This window comes from Cavia porcellus, unplaced genomic scaffold (genome assembly GCF_034190915.1).
Source record: "Cavia porcellus strain 051 isolate PalLab524CR breed Dunkin Hartley unplaced genomic scaffold, mCavPor4.1 scaffold_27, whole genome shotgun sequence".
In the NCBI taxonomy this organism is placed as follows: domain Eukaryota; kingdom Metazoa; phylum Chordata; class Mammalia; order Rodentia; family Caviidae; genus Cavia; species Cavia porcellus.
Window position 1 is genome coordinate 23,849,680 of NW_026947510.1, and position 22,310 is coordinate 23,871,989.

Sequence of the window (22,310 nt, forward strand, 5' to 3'; positions counted from 1 at the left end):
GGACATATTAATCAAAACTGGAGAAAAGAGGATCTGGTTATATAGTAACAGAAAGCTTAGCTAAATCTTTTCTTTCCATTAAGTTGAAAGTAAGTCTTTTGAGCAATGAACCTCACTAGTTAGATGAAAGTTCCAAGTATAGAGTTGAAGGTGTCAGCTAGTTTCATATAGATGTTTACAATATCATTCTTATGTAAGTGGAGAGAATAAAATAAAATGTAAGTAGAATCAGGAAGTAATGTACTGACAATCTTTATTATGTGTATATTTTGCTAATAAAACTGAAAACACTACTACTAGTAGTACTACTAAAAAAAAGAAACTAGAACTTGATTTGATAAACATGCAGTCTATGTAAATTGCAAAAGTTTCTAAAATTAGGAAGAATTCATGTTCTGGAAGAAAAGTCAGAGGCGTGCTATGGCTAGATATCCCCTTTTTCCCCCTGAATCAAAAAATTGAAATACGAACCCATACGGATTAGAAATATGACTGTTTCCCTTACCAAGAACCTCAGCAGAAGCCAGGAATAGAGATAAGGTTACTCAGGAAAGACTTATAGAGGAAGTTATTAACTAAAGATATGAATTTGTGTTATACGACTAGAGACCCACAAGGTTTTGAGAATGGAATATTAACAGAAACACTGTTGGCGTGGGGAAAAAAAACAGCGAGAGGATGAAGTGAAAGAAAACTGTCAGACTCCTAAATTGTACAGGCAGGAAACATGCTGATTATTATGCTCATCTGCAAGTATGTACTACCTATCATCCAAATGCAAGGGGATCTCTAAAGGCAGAGCTGGAGGCTGAGTGGAAATGCAGGGACCCGAGTCATGCGAGGCCGTTCTTTGGCCTTGAATCCTAATGGAGTTTGATCAGGTAGCTTGGTAGATTCCAAAAAAACACCTTGCCTGCTTTGTCTCTTTTTTTCCTGTTGCATGTTATTCGGTGGGACCATTATTACTGTTATCCTGTCTTTATACCCTCCTGTATTTTGGGGACAGATATTCCTAGACTTTCAAAATATCATAGATGGAGACAAATTTTGACCCAGAGTAGAACCTATCCAGATTCTTACGTATACCTAATTTAGATGACTTAAATGAAAAGATTTATTTGAGATTTTGGACTTGAGTGGATCCTGTAGTTGACTGAGAATTTTGAGACTCTTAGCCTGGGATAAATATTTAGGAGATTTGAAACTCTGGGGATCAGGCGATGTACTACAGAGTTGAATAATGATCCCATAAAAATGCGAATGTTCCAGTTCCTTAAACTCATGCATATATTACTTTATAGAATAAAGGAACTTTGTAGTTGTGTTTGAACTTAGGATCTTGAGGTGGAATGATTGTATGGATTATCTCAGTGAGCCTGATGGAGTTCACAAAGGTGCTTCTAACTGGAAGACTTAGGCAAAGCAGGATGAAACCGAGGCACACCAGGATGAGAGACACTCAGCCAGCACTACTGCCAGCTTGGCTTTGAGAAGGACAAATGAGGTCAGCAAGAATGCAAGAGGACTCTGGACGCTGCAACCACATGGAAACTTCCTTGGAGTTTGGAAGTACATACTGTTGCCATCTTTACTTTAGCCCAGTGAGACTCTTTCCACACTCCTGCCTTTCCTAACTATAGAATACTAAATCTGTGTTGTTGTAAGCAACTGAGTTTTTGTTATATGAGTGAGAGGAAACACAGAGAGGGTCACTGAGGTGCTAACCTTTAGTGTTAGTTGGATGTATAATGGCTTGGTTGTTTATTCTTTTGTAAAACATCTGAATGTTAAAATTTATAAATAAGAAGCAATTACTTTTAATAAGTGATCGACCATCATAAAGATTATAAGAAGCCTTCCTGGGTCAGCACTGAGTTGTGCTGAGCACCTACACGTCTCCTCACCTAAGCCCCAGGGCTGCTGGGTCTTACAGTGCCAGGAAGTGAAAAGGTGAACATAACAGACCATTGACACGGACGGCACCTGGAAAAAAGTCAATCAGTGAAAGTAGTCACAGTTGCACAAATTGATTTAGAATGATTTCCTCTCATGAAAAAAACCATGAAAGTTGGAGAAACACCATGGTCCAGATGCAAAACTATCCTACCTAAAGTATTTGCCTCCTTACACAAAATTCTTCTGAGAATGAAAATGTATTAAAGCGTGTTCTCTATTTCAGTACAAAACTGAATATGCACAAGATATTCTTGGTATTAAATGGGAAGAATAAATCAGCGGGAATAAATCTGGAAAGACAAGTAGGAAAAACGACAGACAAAAGTAATAGAACTATAGAAATAACAAAAACAAGATTTGGCACAGGAATAGTGAGTATAATGTAGCTATTAGAGCATCGATTCACCTGTGGATAAGAGAGCAGGTAAAATGGCCATAAGTTTTGGTTTAATGATTGAAAAATTGCTAATGTAGGAACATTGCTTTAGCAAAAGCTTGAGAAGAAATCTAAAAGCACCTGTTCATTGAAGTTTTGGGTCAGGATATCATCAGTTAACTAGAGAAACAGATGTAACACAAGATATACAAATGTATAAGAAATTACAAGATTGGCTTACAATGTCAGCCATAAAATCAGAGAAGGGAGCCTGCAGAGGGTGTCTGCATGCTGGAGGCTGAAGGGTCCAGCCTCAGGGTTGGAGCTTACTGCAGCGTTCTGTGCAAGTCCAAATCAGCAGGCTGAGGCTCTGCGATGGAACACTGAAGAATCTACGACCAAAGGCTGAAGCTTCTGTGACGAAAGCTGAAAAGTCCCAGCAAAAGCTGAACAGTCTGTGCCAGAAGCCAGGAGCTGACCTCCATCCAAGCTGAAGGTGAAGACTGGAGCTCCCAAGAAGGGGAAGCCATCAGTCCCTCCTTATTTGCCTTTTAATTGTAAGTAGGCTGCTCCCCTGGGGTGGGTTTAGCACTCATACCATCTGCCTGCCTCCTCTTCCCAGTATAAGGATGTTGCCAAGTAGGGACCCTGGATCCCTGCTGAATCACTCAGTTAAAGTTCCTACCTTTTCAAGTTGACACAATGAACAATATCCTAGAACAGTAACTGCTTGTCCTCTACACTCCAGGATGTAGAGTGGCTGAGTCACTTAGTTAAGCTTCTAGACTTCTCAAGTTGACACAATGTATAAACCATAACAGCCAGGTTCCTGGATAATGGCCAAACCCACAAGTACCTCAAGGACATCTTTTTGGCACAGGTGTCAGTAGTGAGCCCAGGGAGGCCAAATGTTCTTCTGCCTCAGACCTTCAGGGGAAAGCACATGTCCTGTGTCATGAGATAAAGGGCACTGGCAGCGAAGTATCCAGGGATGCTTTCTTGTGAATACGCAACAGAGTCAACTTCAGATTTCCATTTAGCTCTCTGTTCTTTTCAAAATTAAGATGAAAAGGCAGAGAAGCAGTCCCATCATTCCTATTAGTTGCTCAGAAAGACAAAACCCCAAAAGATTATAGGATATTAACTATTAAAGGGATCCTGGAGCTAATAATCTAAAGCCTGGAGAGACTTTCAAATTCTTGGCTGGTGTGTGACACTGAGGAGGGAGCATCCTGGTTAAAGATTCAAAAGGAAGCTGTTCGATCTCCTTAGTTGTTTCAGGTCATAGAGATCTTCACAGAATCTGTTCGGCTTTACAGGGATCACAGGAATTAACATGCTGAGATATATCTCTATCTCTATCTCTATCTCTATATCTCTATATCTATCTATCTATCTATCTATCTATCTATCTATCTATCTATCTAATGTTCTCACAGTGATTCCAAAACATAAGTTTCAGGCTTCTGAGTTTTCACATGATTAGATCAGCAGATGCCTACATTCAAGTCATTTCTAGCCAAATAAATGGCATACTTCATGCATGGGTCCTTATCATCATTCCTGTATTTACCTGGGTAACATCAAGTGTCTTTAACACTGCCCTGCCTGTGTGAAGAACATGAAACTGTGGTTTGACACATGATCGGATACGTTAAGTGCAATGCTTAAAGCTTGGGGGAGAAAGAAACTTCCGAAGGCAGGTAGAGGGGCAGAGCACCAGTGCAAGAGCTGGCTACTGAGGAAATTCTTTCAGAACAAGAAAACTTAGCCCTGGTGAAGGCAATGAGAATGGCTGGGGCTGGGGACAGCTATGGCTTGTTCAGGGAGCAGCAAAAACTGTTGAATGAACTTGATAGCCTGGTTGACTAGAGCCTGTTTCAACTGATTAAAATTTTCTTTCATCAGTTACTTTTTACAAAAAGAAACAAGTACACTATTTATAGTCATTTTATGCTCTGGGGAACTCCAGAAAAATATACATTTAAAAGCTTAATAAAAGCTACCTTGATGGCTTTCAGAAATTTTGCTATACTGTTCACAAAGGGGGGAAGTATCTACAAATGTAATTTTAAAATACCATTTCAAAGTATGACATATATGACACCCTTCAAAGGTCACAGACATGTGCGTGTGCACACACACACAACTGTGCATGCCTGTATCAACTCTAGAAACTGCTCTGAGTTGGCTGCCGGGCTCTTGTGGACCTGAGAGCCCCACATAGCCTCCTCCATGCCACTCACTTCCTTCTGGTCATCTTCACAAATGAATGGGGTGGCCTGGAGCTACCTTCCTCCATGACGCTCTGTAAGAGAAGGAAATGAACGCTTCCCGGCGTTCCTGTACGTGTGACACTCACACTGACGAATTTGTGCTCCCTGTTTACTCCTGCTGCAGTCACTTTTTCAAATTCATAACTGCAAGGTTACACCTTACTGATTATTTTAATAGCTTTGTAGACTCACTGTGGGCCATGAAATCACATGTTTTGTGTAGTATAATAGTTAATAATACTCTATATTTTAACTGTTACTACTTGGAAGAAGTTACATTGCCACCACTCATATGACCAAAATTTTGAGCAACTGGAGGCAGACCCAGTCTTCCACAAGAGCAGGTGTGCTATGGTTGAGGTCTAGGTTCATTTACCCAGAAGTAAAATTGTGAAATATACCTACATCCCTGGTCTTTCCTAAGAGCACCTACTACCAAGATTTATGAGGAAGAAGTAAAGCATTGTGAAATATGTGTGTGTGTGTGTGTGTGTGTGTGTGTGTGTGTGTGGGTGTGGGTGTGTGGAGAGAGAGAGAGAGAGAGAGAGAGAGAGAGAGAGAGAGAGAGAAATGAATAGAGAGAGACATTAGAGATATCTCTGGTTCTATGTATTTCTTTGAGGAGTAGCTGGAATGAAACTCAGGACCTCACGCTTGCCAGGCAGGTGCTGTGCTGCTGAGCTGTATCCCTGGCTTCCAGCGATAACTTTGATTGTTGGCCATATTTGATGCTGCTCCTGCCAAATAAGCCAAGCCTTAGCAGTCTCCCCATCACTCTGTTGGTGAAGCCTCTGCCATGAGGAGGCAGCCAATTACCAATTTACCTTCTGCCCTTAGCCGTGGCCCTCTGAAAGGAATGCTTGTTTGCTTTGCGGGGACTGGTGCAATAGTTAATTGAAATCAAAGGCTTGGGAAGCTGCTGTAGGGCTAAAACCATTATGTTAAGTCCATCTTACCAACGGGCCACAAAGGAAGGTACTTGGCTGATTTTTTTTCTAAATATACACACATATTGTTTGAGACCCCATCACGAGTGATTATTTCTGAAAGCAGGCAGTTATGCCTGCTGGGGTGCTTAAAAGTTTTTTTTTTTCCATTATACTTTCTTTGTGAAGCTAAAAAGCTCCCTGAAAACAGCTGTTTGTGCATCAGATGATACTTTAATAAGGAACTAACAGGCATGGGATGCAGAATGGGGAAGTCTAAGGCTTTGTTGTTTTGTCTTCAATTAAGGGAAACATCTACTGTGAGGTCATTAACAGGAAAAGGACTTCAAACACAAAGTATAGAGGAATTAAAATGAAAAGCATTTTTAACAAAGGATAAAAAGATGTAGGAGCCAGAGGAGGATTCAAAGGAGGGTTTCTGTGCGTGAGGCCTAGAGCCTGTGAGCAGGAAGGAGCCAGGGCCTCCAGATGGCTGGCATGGGGGCTGGGTGGGAGAAGACCCCCAGCCTGGCAGGGAGTGGAGGGTTTGGCAGGACAGAAAGCCACTCACAGAAGCAGAAGGGCACTGAGGCAACATCACCCCAGATAAGGCTGATCAGACATGGGAGAACCAAAGTGGAGGAGACCAGCGAGAGATGGCCCTGCTTCCTGAGTGGATACTGGTAAGTGACTGATTGTGTCTTCATGCTCAAGTACATGGCTGCATTTCAGCAACACTGATAAAGAATTTGGAGGCATGAATGCTTGCTTTTCTGATGCCTCTGTTTTTCAGTGACTTTTCTATATTTATTAGAAAACAGAGCACAAATTTAATCAATCATTCACCCAAGTATGATGAGTCTCAACCACATCATCTTTGTCTTGTCTGGGCCATTGTGTCATTGTCACCCTGTAATTCTCCTGCTTTTCCTTTTAGTAGCGGATCCTTTGCCCCACACTCAACCCTCCACCTCATCCACTTTGGATTTTATAGGCAGAGCCATGTTAAGTGCACATGACTTTCTATATAAGGGCATGTGCTCAGAGCTCTGGGCACTCTGTGCTTGTGCTCTGTCCTCTCCTGACCCATGGGTTGAGGTGTGCGCTTGGAGGTAGAGCCAGATTTGATTCTGCAGAGTAGGAAAAAAATATCTTGGAGCAGGAGAGGCAACAAGAAAAAGACCCTGAGTTCCTTGTTGACCTCACAGGCAAAAGTGGCCTCCCCTCCCTGGACCAACTCTGGACTGCTTCATGAGAGAGGGACCGCTGTGGTAAACAGTGACAGCACAGGGGGTGATGAAACAGACTCCTGGGTGCAGTAAACCATTACCCTTTGTGAAATGTCATGCTTCTGCAAACCCATTTTGAGATCTGAGAAAACTAAAGGAACAGAATGCATACAGAAAGTGAGAAATTGTTATCAAAAGGAAAAAAACACAACAAAGCAAAAACTCTAAATAAGCCCTCTGACTCACTTTCTCTTAGTCAATTTAAGATTGCCGATTTTGGATGTCACATAATTGGATGATGCATTAGTCTCTCACTGGCTTGCTGTAGATGCCATCTCTAATGTGTAGGTTATAATGACAGCTGCATGGGTCCCTTCCTAGGGACCTGAGGGCTGATTTTGCTGAGAACTCTGACATTTCACTTGGGCCTATGAATATGATAGTCGACTAAAGTAGGACAAAAGGCTTGACACCTCCATCTTCACCCTTTTGCTGTCTTAACCCTTGAGTCAGGTTCTCCTCACTCTGAAGATAGACATGTTGACACTTATGATGTATTTTGTCCAAGAGTGTGATCCAGGATTAGCCCGCTTACTGTCTGCTGGAGCTGATCTTTGTGCTTCTTCTACTTCACCCTCCTGCTTTTTCAGCAGCTGAAGTTCTGAAGACCTCCAATTGGAGAAGCCTGAGACTTCATGCAGGGTGATGACATAGGGTGTCACACAGTTTTGACACAGGGTGATGCTGTGACAAAACTCAGCAGCCCCCAAAGTACAAGGTCAGATGTTCTGAGCAAGGAGGATGGTTCCAGATTCAGTGTAGAACAATTTGGCAGCTTCTTGGATGAATGGATTGTGAATACACAAGTGCCTCAGAAGGAGAAGCATCTTTGGGAAGCATGCCCCTGAAAATTACTGGGCATTACCCTGAAATGTTAGCTCATTCCAAGTAACTCAATAAACACACACTCTCTCTTTGTTCTGTAAGATGTGTTTTGGTCATTTGCAGTCGATTGCTCTCTCTACATCAAAGCCCCAGTTTGGCTGAATTCCTCCCTCCCCTGATAAAGCTTCACCTGTGCAGGAGTGTCTACACTTGAAGTGTTTGACCCAGTCTTGTTTCTGCTGTCTTTGAACCAAAAGATCCTGTGATCCTGTATCCCTGTAAGCCATGCTGTGAACTTAGCCAGCACCTTGCTAGTATTATGACACCCCACAAAGGTGCTCCGCCCTATACAAACTTCCCTATGATTGTGAGCTTCTGAGACTGAGAACTTCCTGGACTTGCACAGGACGAATGATGCATTAGAGAAAGTTCTGTCTTTCAGATTTCAATCTGTAAGACTTTGCCTGTGAATTTAACTTGTTTCTGGAAGGGAAGTTTGAAGAGTCTCTTGCAGTTAAATCTTTTGTCATAAAATTCACAAGACCAAGACAGGTGTGTTAAAGTAGGTTGTATATTCAGAATCAGACAAGTAAATATTTTTATAAATAAGACATTTTAATAATTTTTGCCTTAAAGTTCTTGGCTCATCTTAAAAATATATAATATTACCTTTATTTTCATTTCTTATTTGTCCTACTTTCCAAGAAACTTCTGGAGCTAATGGATAATTATTTTGACTTTTTTAAATGAGAGAGTAAAAGTTTTCTGATACATTTTTCTAATGGAAGGGTAAAAATGATATTGGACAAACAGGAAAAACATAAAACTAGTGGAGTAAAAAAATAAAACTAAATTCTTTTAACAACATGGCATGATGGATCAATTCAAAGTAGATTTTAGACACTATAGGTGAATGGTGTAAGAGCCACACTTTTGTATAGATGGATGCCAAACCTTGAGACTCATGGGAAGAGACTTTTATCTGACATTGTCTAGGATGTTCATCTGATAAGAAGCAGTATAGCTGACTGTTAGGATAACCACAAATAGAAGGAATTGCCTGTGTGCAGCATGGAGTCACTGTAGGTGAATATAGCAAGTAGAAACAACTGATCTGCTATATTACTTCGTTTGACCTGAAAGATGTCTACAGAAATCTTTGGACTTGTATTCATTTATGGAATTTTCTCTCCCATTCTGTCTATTAATCTTCCTCTATATAGCTCATCTGCTTTCCATTACATTTGGAATTATCATTTGAAGTCATCTGTACTTTTCCTCTCCTTTATCTATCATGGAGTGTTGCACATTCTGTGGTTTAATGGGGTTATGGAAGAGACATAGTTCCACTGATTTTTTTTTATTATTTCTCCTGTTTATCACAATGTAGCTGCTTTGAAACTCAATGATAGTGATTTTTTTCCAAGCTATTTTCAATTTGTTTAGAAAAGAAAATGTCATGAAAATATTATATCAATTATTTTACTACAGCAAATATACAATGTATGTCATCTACTATCTTCCCCATGTCTACCAATCTTATAATTTTATCAGGAAAAGAAATCTAGTTTGTCTGATATGATTTGTCTGATTAGTGTCCATAAATGTCAGAGGTGGACTCCAATGTGATTTCCTCATTTCCTAAGCAGCTTCTGAGTAAAGGCTGAGAAGTTTCAACGTAGGCACAAAGGAAGGGGATTTGTTTTAGAGTATCTCCAACAGTGGAAGCAGGACAGTATCAGGCATTTTGAGGACTTCTTTTCAGATTTTCTTCAGGAGATACTTATTCTTATCCTAGAATGGACATTATATTTTTAAGGAAGTTAATAGATTGTTCTTATTTCCAGATTCTTTTGCATTTTAATTTTATGTAAGTACTGCACCATATCTGCTAATGATCTTTTCATGATCATTTTGACTAGGTCCAGCAGTCTGAAAATCCTACATTTATTATTAATATGTATTGACTCACTAATTATCTTCTAGCAAGTTACCCTGTTTCTACAATAAAAACACTGCTTTCTTAAAAGGATTGAATGAGACAATTTATATGAAAATATCTCACTGACAGATATTCATAAAATACTGTTTCTACCTTCAGCCAGATGGTGTAAATTTTCTGTTATAGTTTTGATAAAAGATACCACATGGTATAATGGGGAAAGCTAGAGTTTGGCATTAGAGTCTAGCCTTATTGGATCCTTATCTTCAGCATTTTCTTGTGTAAAACTGATTTACAGGAATCATTATGTAAAACCTTGGCATATTGCCTGGCCCTCATTAAAAGTAGCTGTAACTTACAGCTAGTTGTTTATCTAAATCCTTTAATTCTGGTTCTCTTTCTGAGATGTCTTCAGATTTGGAAATCTCTAATTTGTTGTAGAAATCATTGTTTTCAGTGAAGTGCTGGATCAGCATGGCTGAAAACCAGAACCAGAATAATGGAAAATTTACCACTGCCATGCCAAACCACAGGTCTTATCTGTGAACTGCTCATTCTCATGTGTAATCTTTATCATGGCTTCTACATCGACCACACTGCCATCCTCTGAACCAGTCCTTCAGTCCTGCTCAGCATCAAAAGAAATGCCATACAGCATATGTAAATACACTGCCTTGTCTCTCTATGCTGAGTGACACAAAGAAGAACATGCAAACATACACAGTGCAGGTAACTACATATGATCAGTATTGCATGGCAGATGATTCACTGTCACAGTGGGTGCCAAAATAACACTGCTATTATAAGAGAAATGGGCAAATGTGTTAGGAGCAGATAAAGAGGACTTACTAAGATTTCTGATCCAGCAAAGATACACAGTCTCCATGGTGCTGTTGTACATCTTGCAATTACAGTGATGCCCTTACTTGGATGATAAATTTAAAAATAATACAATGGATAATTCACTTCTAAAATATGAGAAATTTTGAGTAGACAATGTAAGAAGAAAAAATGCATTCCACATTCCAGTTAACTGCTACGTTGAACAAGAAATCTCCACTCTGCTAGGAGATGGTTTGCTCATTCAAAGGATCTTTGTAGATCTTAGACACTAGATTTAGGAAATGGGGAAAGTCTCAGAGATTACTTAGCTGAGTCATCTAACTGAAGAGGAAATGGAAACCCAAGACCACACAGCTAGTAACACAACACAGCCTGGATACCAAGAAAGACAGTGCGAAATCTGTAGTACAGAGATAAGGCAGTGACATCAGAGAAGAATGTGGCCCAAGCACTGTAAGCTTAAAAAAATTGTCTAACTCTGGGCCTGAAATGAGGGAGTTGAATCAAATGACTGGAAAGTTGTCATTCTGCTGGAAAATTCTTCTCTAACAGTAAACAAAGTCAAACATTTAGTCTTTTGTAGACAGTGAATTGATCAAAAACAAATTTGAAGCAACTCAAAATGACCTTGCTTTTGATAATACAATCAGGTCCACCCAAAATAATATTTTTAAAATAAGTTACACTTTTATTTTTTCATTAAAACATGTTTCAGGGAGAGAATTGATATACTTTTATTCTGTTTGGCATTTACCTCTATTCTAGGTAGACATAAACTTTGTTTATTAACTTACTAAGTAAAGAGAATTTGGAACTTTTCCTATAACCTCGTAAATAAATTGGAACTCATTTTGTGTGGTTTTCTCTGTGCCCAAGCAGTGTTTATTTTTCTTTATTGTTTATATTATACACTTTGGATGCCTGCATGGTGAGGTGCCCTAAAACAGTGTGTTACTGCAAAAGGCCCATTTCTTCCAGCATAAAACCTCTGGACACAGTATTTACATGGTGGTAAGTGTACAGATGGGTCAGTGTTACGGTATCCTTTCTATGGAATACCATGCTATGGAACCAAGGCCGGGCTACAGGTGCTTTGCTTCCAGGGCAGCAGGGAAATGGGTAAAGAGGAGGAGGATGCTGCCCTTACAACAGCAGCTGATCACGCCTCTGTTAACTTCAAGACCTGAGTCCTCAGAAACATTTTTCCTCTTCTGTATGATTCTTTTTAATAAAAAAATTGGGAAGAGCCATCTTGAGCAGTGGGAGTATTTCTGTGTGAGTTATGAAAACATGGTGGTAATCCTCCCATACCAATTGCAGGAAGGATCCTCAAGGGAGGCAACTGGCACTTACTGCCATGCTCTGAAACGTTCCTTCAAGTTCATCTCCATTTCCACATCATATGCTGATGTTTAGCGGCATGAACTGCTGTCATGTCTCCTCTGGCTCTGCCAACTTCCCGTTTCAGTAACCATGTCAGTATTCTGTCCATGTTGACTCTGAGAATATCTGCAGTGTGCTCTGCCAGGGCCCACAGCCTTCTGCTGTTTAACAAGTGCTCAGCCTTGGTGTAGGGACGTCCTGCACTCTGAACACCAGAAAGGTTCTTTGGAAACCTGTCTCTCAGAATGGGGTCACAGAGCATCCATCTGATACAGCAGCTCCAAGGAGCAAGAGCTAGAGCAAAATCCCTCATTCAAGCAGAAGATGTGCCAGCCCCAGTCTTGCCTGTGTGTGGGTTGAAGCATGTTGCAGATTTTTTTCTGCTTTCATACTGGAGATTGAGCCAAAAGCTTTTGCACTGGGCTAATCCCTGGTCTTATTTGTTTATTTTTTATTTTGAAAAAGGTGTTGTCCAAGTTGGACTCCAAATTGGGATTCTCCTGCATCAGCCTTCTAGAGAGCTGGTACAGATATGCACCACCACATCTTCTTTCATGCCTTTCAGGTCATTTTCTTAAAAGATTTTACTTATTGAGAAAAACATATGACATTTGTCTTTCTGAACCTGGCTAATTTTGATAAACATGATGATCTAGTCCCATCTATTTTCCTGCAAATGATACAATTCATTCTCCTTTATGGCTGAATAGTAATCCATTATATCTACATACCACATTGTCTTTTTCCATTCATGTGTTGATGAACAGCCACACTGAGTCTATCATGGTAGCTATTGTGAATGGTGCTGTAGTAATCATGAGCATGCAGGTATCCCTACAGTATGCTGACTGTAATCCCTTTGGGCATACACCAAGGATGCTATTAGCCAGATTAAATGATAGCTTTATTTTTAGTGTTCTGAGAACTCACCACACTGGTTTCCATTGTGGCTATGCTTAGTTACTTACCCTCCAGTAGTGTGGAAAATTTCCTTTTCCTTTGTACCCTCCCCAGCACTTACCGTCTTTTGTGTTCTTGATGACAGCCATTCTGAGGTGGACTCTCAGTGTAGTTTTGCTTGGTATTTCCCTAGTGTCTAAAGATGTTAAATATTTCTTCCATATATTTGTTTGCCATTTTTACTTTTTCTTCTGAGAAGTGTCTATTCAGTTCATTTATTCATTCATTGACTGGGCTATTTGATTTTTTGGTGCTACATTTTTTGAGTTATTTATATGTTCTGAATATTAATCCTCTGTCAGAAGAGTAGCCAGCAAAGATTTTCTCCTTTTCTACAGACTTTCTTCACTGTTGATTCTTTCCTTTATACTGCAAAATAACAGCACTTACTATTTTCCGGATGAGGAAATCGTACAAGAAGATGTGTACTTCAGCTGTTCAGAGCTTAGAAGGACAGAGAAGGCCTAGACGGATGGGCAGTGTGTGCAGTGACAAGGACCAAGAGGTGGCTGCAGGAAATGTATGTAGAAACTATTCAAATGCCTTTACTGCAGATCTCCCTCATCTCTGATCCTTGTCTCAGAGGCCTTTTCTCTGTAACAAAAATAGTGTCTTTTAGCTTTGGATGCTAACAAAAGCAGCTCATATATCAGATATTTATAGGTAGTCTCATAAGGACTTTTCATACACTTCTGTGTAATGTCCACCACAATTGAAGAGATGAAATTAAGCAGACACATCAAGGAAGCTGTTAAAAGGAACAAGACAGGCAGTGGTGAAACAGGACTTACCCCAAGCAGTGTTATTCCAGAACCTCAGTCAACCATTCTGCCTCTCACAGCTGCCTTTCTGCCTGTATTTTCCTCTTGGTTGTACCCCTGTGAGGTTTTGAAGGCCTTTATCTGACAAAAGTTGTTAGCAGAAAAAAACAGAACAAAAATAGTTACTTAAGAGCAGATTTCCAGTGTGAAAGCTGAGAGAGTCTTGCAGATTTTCTCTCTGTAATCTTTGGTGTAAGCCCTGAGGGAGAGAACCCTTTGCATCCTCTAGTGCCATCACGATTGTGTCTACACACATGCATGCTCATTGGCAGCATGTACCTACTGTGTGTTGGCACTGTGCCTGGCACTTATGGTGCATTAAATTAAAGAAACATTAGCCAATTCTTTTTTGTTGTTGTTTTTTGTTTTGTTTTGGTACCGGGGATCAAACTCAAGACTTGACAGGCAGGAACTTATGCCGCTGAGCTAAATCCCCAGCCCTAAATGAAAGAAACAAAAATCTCCACCCTTGTGTTCTGTGGCAGAAGATTTTCATACAATAACGTTTATGGATAAAGAAAAACAAGAGAAGGTAAGGTTTTCCAGGAGCACAGTTGTCACAATGGATCTTACAGAGATGACTTGTGAGTCAAAAGTTTGAATTGCTGAGAAAGCTGGCCATTTAGAGTTCTAAGCAAGAGGTTAATCAGAAAAGATGTTTGAAGGCCAAGTGAACCTGATGTGCTTTTAAATGGCCAGGAGGCTGGTGTGGCTGGAGTTGACTGACCTACCTGCTGAGTAATAGAGTAGAGATGACAGAGGAACCAGGGCAGCAGACAGGCAGTAGGAACCCAGCTTGTAAGACACAGTTTTACTCAGAGTGAAGTGGGGTGCTGCTGAGAAGGGCAAGATTATGTGGTGTATATTTTACATTCACAGAATCACTCAGATTGTTGTACCAAAAATTGACTCAATATTGTATAAAAGACCAAGCAGTAGACTACTGCAGTAATTCAGACTCAGACAAGGGCCTTTAATGCTCATACCTTGTGCAGTCAAAGTGAGCACAGGTGGAAGTGGTCAGACATAGATATGGTTTTGCTGATTTCAGTCCTGGATACTTATGTCAGAAAAAAGAGATGAAGTGGACTCCATGTTTCTGCTCTGAGAACCTAGGAGGATGGAATTGTCTCCAACTGAAATAGGGAAAGCTGGCAGATGAGCAGTTAGCAGGAGAAAGTCCTTAGCTTAGTTCTGGCCATTTTGGTCTAGAGACAATCAACACCATCAAAGTGGGAATGTTTAATAAGTGGCTTGATGTATTATCTGAAAAGTTGGGGAGAAGTCTACAATAGAACTATAGATTTGAGGGTTATTCATGTAAAGAGAGTTTAATTTTTTTTCCCCACTGCACAGCAATGAGAGACCTCATGAGGAAAGGGAAGAAGCCTGGCATTCAGAGCCCTGAACAGCTCCTGCTGGGCCACACTGCCTCCTGCTTAGCGCAGGTGGGAGTCTGGGAGTCTAATGTGGTAAGGGTCCCGGGCAGCACTTTGGGATATGTCAGTTTTAATGGGACTCTTCAAGACTGTGGAGAACAGTAGTAAACCCCCAAATCTCCCACAGGCTTCTTGTGAGAATTCTTGATGAGACCACCTGGGGAGTGGAGCAAGTGGCATCATCTCCGTGGGGTCCTGGCACAATCTGTAATTGATGTGTAGATTCGATGCGTATTTCAAACTGCTGGTTTACATAGCTGAGTCCTAGGCTCTGCAGTGCTGCTCCACCACAGCGTGATAAATCAAAACTACTAGTGATATAAAATGATGGCTGTGCTTCATTACTGAGGTAGATTAGGAAGCCAAACACAGTAAAAACAAATTCTATTGTTGCTGGGAGTGATTTATTTTTCTGAGTCAGTATTTCAGAAACAAAACTTATAGTCTTTGTCTAATTGCCTCAATTTTCAGAAGCCTGAAATCGACAGGAATTTCTAAAAATAAGTCTGCGTCTTGCAGATGGGTGGGCATGCTCATTCCAGCACTCAGGGCTCAGACAGGGCTACCAGTTCCAGATTCCACTTGGAAACCTAGATCTGGTCTCAATCAGTCCTGTCAGCAAACGGTGTCTATTTAGAATTTTACATTCCTTGTTTTACAGCTGTCATGACGAAGCACGTTCTGTGGAAACTCAGACATTCTTTACCAAATTATGATGCTCAAAACATTTATCTAAGTTGCTGATAGCTAAATAGATCCAAGATGCAGCAATATGTTTGCATTTTGTTGTGTGGAAGAAAATAAAGTGTAGGAAATAATTATAATGGAATGGGAACACATGAGAAATGGTTGCCAAAATATCAAGTTCAAGCCATTTGGCTTAGAAATGAATGCTTAATATGGGTTTTTCTTTTCCTGCACTGGTTTGTAAAGGGCTTAGTTTTTATGTCTCTTAAAAGGTCAGTTTGGAGAGAGTAAAACATTGATAAGGGTGATGGACAAGCATAGACACTGTAATATGATGTCCTTAACTCTTTCAGGAAGATCCCTAGAAGGGGAATAGCTGGGCCATTTCTAGTTTCAGTTTTTTGAGGCACCTCTGCTCTGATTTCCACAGTGTTTGTGTTAGTTTACACTCCCACCAACAGTGAGAGGGCCTCGTTCTCCCCACTGCAGCCTCCTCAGCAGTTATTATTATGTGAGTTGTTGACGGTAGCCGTTCTTTGTGAAATCGTGGTGTTGTTTTAATTTGCATTTCTGTAATGACCAGTGACGCTGACCATCTCTTCATGTATTCATTGGCCATTTGAACTTCTTCCATGAAGTGTCTATTTCAGTGCCCCTTTTTGATTCTTTTACTGGTGTGGGCCTGAGGTTTGAGTTATGTGTCATAGTTTATTAGTCCTTTGCCTGAGAGATAGCTGGCAATTTTTTTCTCATATATAGTTTGATTTTTATTTTGCTGGTTGACTATTTTGCTGTGCAAAAGCTTTTTAATTTGATATGGTCCCATTTGTTGACTCTCAGTACTATTTCCCGTGCAACTAGGGTTATGTTCAGAAAAGCCTAATTACACTTACAACCTCAAGATTTTTACCTATTCTGTCTTCCAGAGGGTAAGTGTTTCTGTTTTAACATTTAGTTCTTTGATTCATTTTGATTTCAGTGCAGGACACAATGAAAGGTATGAGTCTACATTCAATTAAGATGCTCTATGTACATCTACCAGCCCCAAATAAGGCATGTAAACATTATGTATTCAAACATGTACAAAATAAGAATTGAATTGAAAACCTGATGGAGTAGGAAAGGAGGGAAGGGAAAATAGGTAAAAAAGAAATTAAGAAATATTATGTACATATACCAATTCCCCATCAGGAATATAAATATTATGTACTACAAATGTATACTGAGTAAAAAAATGAAAAAAAAGTGATGGACTAATTAAACCCATTACTACTCTTTTTCTTTGTAAGTTTTTATTGAATCAAATTGAACTAAGATTTTCTCTTTTTATTTTATTTTATTTTTTTGTGGCACTAGAGGGGTTGAAGCCATGGCTGCTGTGTCACTGAGCCATATCCCCAAATTAATTAATTAATTAATTAATTTATTGAGACAAGATCTCAATAAGTTGCCCATGTGAATTTAAACTTGTGATTTCCTACCTCAGCCTCCCTGGATTATAGGCGTTCGTCACTGTGCTTGGTTTGACATTTCCCGTTTAAAGGACAGAAAGATGACTTCTGTACATGGACTGTGCACAGTTTTGTCCTGTGTGCACTCTGGTTGCTGTGGTTGTGGTCTGAAATGACTCAGAACCTCGATGGCTACTTGTCAAATGGAACAAGATGCAGTCAAGGAGGGTGCTTGCGTAAGTGGGATCATGAAAACAAACAGAAGAGAGCCAAAAAAAGTGGCGTGGGGAGAGCTGAGGCTGAGCAGAATGCCGGAGATGCAGGGTGAGGTGCTTGTTTGATCACTACATGGTTTTTCCTGGGAAGGCTGATATTTCTTTGACACTGCCCCATGGAAAACTTGCATGACTCTGAGACAGAAGATACAGGAAGTCCAGGCAGCACAGTTCTCAGGAAACCACGACCCAACTTCAGCCAGAAACCTATTATTCTTGTAAAGTGGTGAGGGCTTCCCCCACCCTGTGCAAGGCCTGGTTCATTAGTTTCATCTGGTCAGTAATGCTAAACAGCTGTGTCTGGGGGACAGGATGAGGAACGGGGAGCACTCTGTCAACACCCTGTGCTGACTGTGATAGGGTCACTGAACCTCTTTGCCTCAGTTTCCTCAAGGTCACACTGAAATTGATAGACAGAAATGATTTATTAAGATCCTCCCTGGCTCTGGAATCCTGACACTTCCTTTTCCAAGGAAATAAGTATTTTTGAAGAATCTGAGAAGAATTTTGGAGTGGTCTGGTAAACACACCCAGCCTCAGAATCTCCCTAGGATCAGACCCAAACCTCACTCTGGGTCCTGCCCAAGATGACTTGTAGGGCTCATTTTCAAGGTGCAGCTATAGCAGTGCTCAGGAACGACGGAACTGACATTGAATATTTTAGTACGGAGAGTAAGTGGTCATTTCTGCAAATCCCCTAAAAATTTCATCTTCTGAAGAGCTTCAACATTTCAAAAATCCCGTGAACTTCACTATGTGTAAAAATACCACGCCAGCTTTCCCGCTACAGACATGTCTCACTACAGACTTATCCCCCCATGACATGTCAAATTTGTTTTGTATCAGTGGCCCTGTATACTTAGAAATTGAACTGTTTTTCAAATGAGTTATTTGTAGATATTTTTCCATGTTGGTGCTCCAGTAGAGATCATTTCTAAGAAATTTCTGATGTCCCTGGAATAAAATGAATGTTTCAAAGTCAAAGAAAAACATATTTTACTCCAGAGCAACTTTTGAATCCTCTCAAACTGACTTTTTGCCTTTGAAAGCAAATTGCTCTATTCTATCTTAAATCCTATTCCTTGTTTCTGTCTCTATGCAGACGATTTTAATTGATGTAAACTTACAGCACCAGTGTGAATCATGATGCTCATATTTATCTTTTTAAAACCTTCCAAATTCTGTTATTTCCATTTCTTGCTAACTATAGGTTTTCTCAAAATCATTCTGTCTTCAAATATACAAACAAACCTAAGTTTATGACTACTGCTAATTTTCTTCTTGCACTGGTAAATGTCTCTGTGATGTCTAGAACAGCAGTACAGGGGTTCAGCTACCCCGTTAGACAGGGCTTGTTAAATCAAAACTTGAAATGTTGTAGGAATTACCTTACAATGACCAAATCAGAGTAAAAGCAGAAATGAATATGACGAAATTATTTTAATTTCCAAAGGATTGTCTAATACTTTAGTGCCCAGCCTGTCAGCTACCTAGGATTAATGGGGTTTCAAACCCGTTTCAGTCAGGATCACATGTTGTAAATGGAAATGAGTTAAAAAGTAGTCGTTTTATCTCACTTTCTCACATCACTGTTGCTCTAAACAAGGTCTAAAGGCCGTGTATGGACAGATGATGAATAAATTAAGCAGAGGTTTAGCTTGGAAAGGTTGGTGGCTCTTACTGGGTGTTTGGTTTATTTTTCTCTCACCACAGCATGATTGCCAACTCAGCTTCCATTCCTAGTAACAGAAAGACAGATTCAGGGAAATACATATAACATGTGTGTGTCTGTGTGAGTGGTTGTGTGTGTGGCCATTCCTGTCAGAGGCCATGAGGGCTTGTCCTTTTGACTTGTTGAGATAAGGGTCTATTCTTTCCTACTGAGATATTCTGGTATTTGTTTTTCTCATCTTTAAAAAGAAGTTAGGCTCTACTATTTCCAATATCCTGTGACTAAGTGTAAGTATAATCACACATCAAAAACTTGCTTTTCTTTGATTTCTCCTCTTGAAAATTTTGTCTTCCTGAACGATGGTCTTGCCCTTTTCTTTCTTTTTCTTTAATGTGCTGTTGTTTAAATATGCAAGTATATTCCCAAGACAGAAAGAAAAATACATTTTCCTTAATTTGTTTTTATTTTTTCTTTGCATATAAAATTTCTTTTGTTCGTGTATAAATGATTTCTTCACCACATACTGTGACCTGATTGACATACTGATTTAAGGTATTCTATTTGTAGACAGATTGCAGGGACAATTTGTGGGTGACAGACTCGCAGTCCCTTCTAAGAAATCATGAGAGCTGGAGTTAGGGCCAGCTGCAAGAATAAGCTGAACACAAGCCCCGACTGCAAATGACAGATGTTTAACAATAATGTACACAGTAGTTCTAGAAATTAGTTGACAGAACTCTTGAATGGCAACAATCTCTAGCCAGTGCCCCACAACAGCTAATGGTTATGGCATCATCAGTAGTGACAAATTCTGTCATAGTGCTGATGCAGCTCTTTGTACATATACTCCCAGGTGATGTGATGACACAGACTAGCAGAGTCCAGCTGAGAGACTTCAGGCCTCTCGAGCTCAAGGGTGTGCACTCCCATCCTCTTTCCAAAGGCAGTGGGCAGCACTTCCCAGGGGTTTGGCTCATGGTGAGGTAGACAGCTTTGTCAGACCTACTCAGGGTCATATTACTCAGAGCACTGGAACTCACAGAAGTCCTGTGGGCATGAAGAAGGGGTTAGGAAACATAAACCACTGAGTAGTTTCATGGGATGTGCAAGGCTTCTGTTTCTTTGTTTGACAAATAGCCTCGCCATCTGGGAATCATGGATCATTTTGTCCTCATTAAAAACTGGAAGTAGAAAAGAACAGCAGAATAATCCCCAAATAAATGGGAAGAGAGGAAAGGTATGACTTAGGCAGGAAGGGGACCAGGTTGAAATTCCTGATCCTCGCCACAGATTTTCTTTGGAAGCATTTTATCATCTCTTTAAGTCTTTCTAACTGACTTCTCACTATGGATTCCAAGATAACAGCAGGAGGCTCTATTTTAAAAATAACCAACTGTTCCAGTTGGATTGATTAAAAACATCATCATCATAAACTGGCTCTTCACAGATCTAGTTCCAAGTTATTTAAGGAAGTTTAATGTAGATCTACATTCTCTAACTGTGGAAATAAGGCACCACTCCTTTTTTCTCAAGCTAGACTCTGCCTTACACATATCTGTGCTCTCCCTTTTTTTTTTTATTTCACCCTTTAGCTCAGACAGAAAAAAAATCATCAGATTACTTTAAAAATCTCATGAATATTAAACACAGAGAACACAACAAAAATTATTAATATCTATTTTGTGTTTAAATCCAACATAGCCGGATTCCTGGGATATATGATTAGGCCTGGAGAAGAGTTTTTGTTAAAAGATGGTTTTATTAGCTTAGTTATATCAATTATGTATAGCCAAGGCTCCACAGTGGAGCACCTTCCTCAAGAAAGCTGAAGGAGCAGACAATTGGAAGAGTTACATTTGTTGAATACTTCATTGGTTTTTCGTTTAATAAAATTTGTGCTTGAAATTTGTTTTCAAGAGAAATTTTTTTCTGAAGTCAATTGTAAAATTAGGAGTATCTACTTTAGTATTAAGCAGTAATATTAAGACTTGTCTCAGTTCAAAAATCTGATTAGGCACACCTCTTTGTGCGGGCTACATTTTGTCCAGAGTAATACTGTCAAACTCAACCCCTGAACCTAGGTTTCCCTTGGTCTTGTGCCCTCATGGAAGGACAATGGTCAGTCTGAGCCTCACCCCAGCACGTAGCACAGGCCCTCATTTCTCCACAGCAGTCAATCTAGCAATCAGCAAGTGCCTAATAAATGACAAAGTGTCAGAAAGTCAAAGGCCAGTTCATTATTAATTCCATGTAATTCAAGAGATGATCAATCTTTTTAAAATCATCTATTATCATGTATGAGCCATGAAGTCAATTGAATTTTCAGTTAATGTTCAGGTTCTGTAACCATAGTTAAATTATTTTACTTTTTCAGAGCGATATTTGCATTTACCAATTATTCATGTGTAATGATCATGTGGTCCTAATCCTGTAAATGTCTGAGAGAATTCTATTAATTCAAGAAGGGATCTGAAAGATACACAAGGATATCAAGCTCTCTGCTCCTCACAATTTAGGGACACTTTAATGGTTACATTACAAAAATAACAAATGATAATCCACTGCAAGTAATTCCTTTCCATTGATCTTTCCTTTGGTGATTTACATTATCAGCCTTCTTTGGTATCTCCTGAGATATTTGAAAAGAGCAGTTAGGTCCCTACTAAGCCTATTCATTTTCCTGTGACAACTTCTCAGGTCCTCTCTGATTTTAGCTGTACAGAATGGTTTTTAGGCCTTTTGCCACAAAATGTCTAATTCCTAGTTTATTGATAGCTACTAGTGAACACCAGGGAGACAAAAGGATACACTGCTCCATGGTGAGAATAACTTCCTGCACATTAAAGCTTATAGTTATTCATTTATAAGAATCCTAGACCCTAACATAGCCATCTGAAATTGACAAGTGAGCAGAAAATGGCTAATTAAAATTTTTCTTATAGTTTAATCACAGCACTGAGGTTTTGTTTTGTTTTAGTAAGCGTCATCTTCAGGTTTTGGTGGTTTGTTCAAATTCTCCCATGACAGATCTCTCTCAGTTTTTGTCTCTCCAGCTCTCTGTTGTTTACACGCAGGCGGGAGAGATGGCGATCCTTCCTCCTGGTCCGCTTCACTACTTAATCACGGAAGAGTCTTCAGCGTGAACGTGTGCGTGTGTGCCTGCGTACGTGCACATTTTAAAAGCTATTT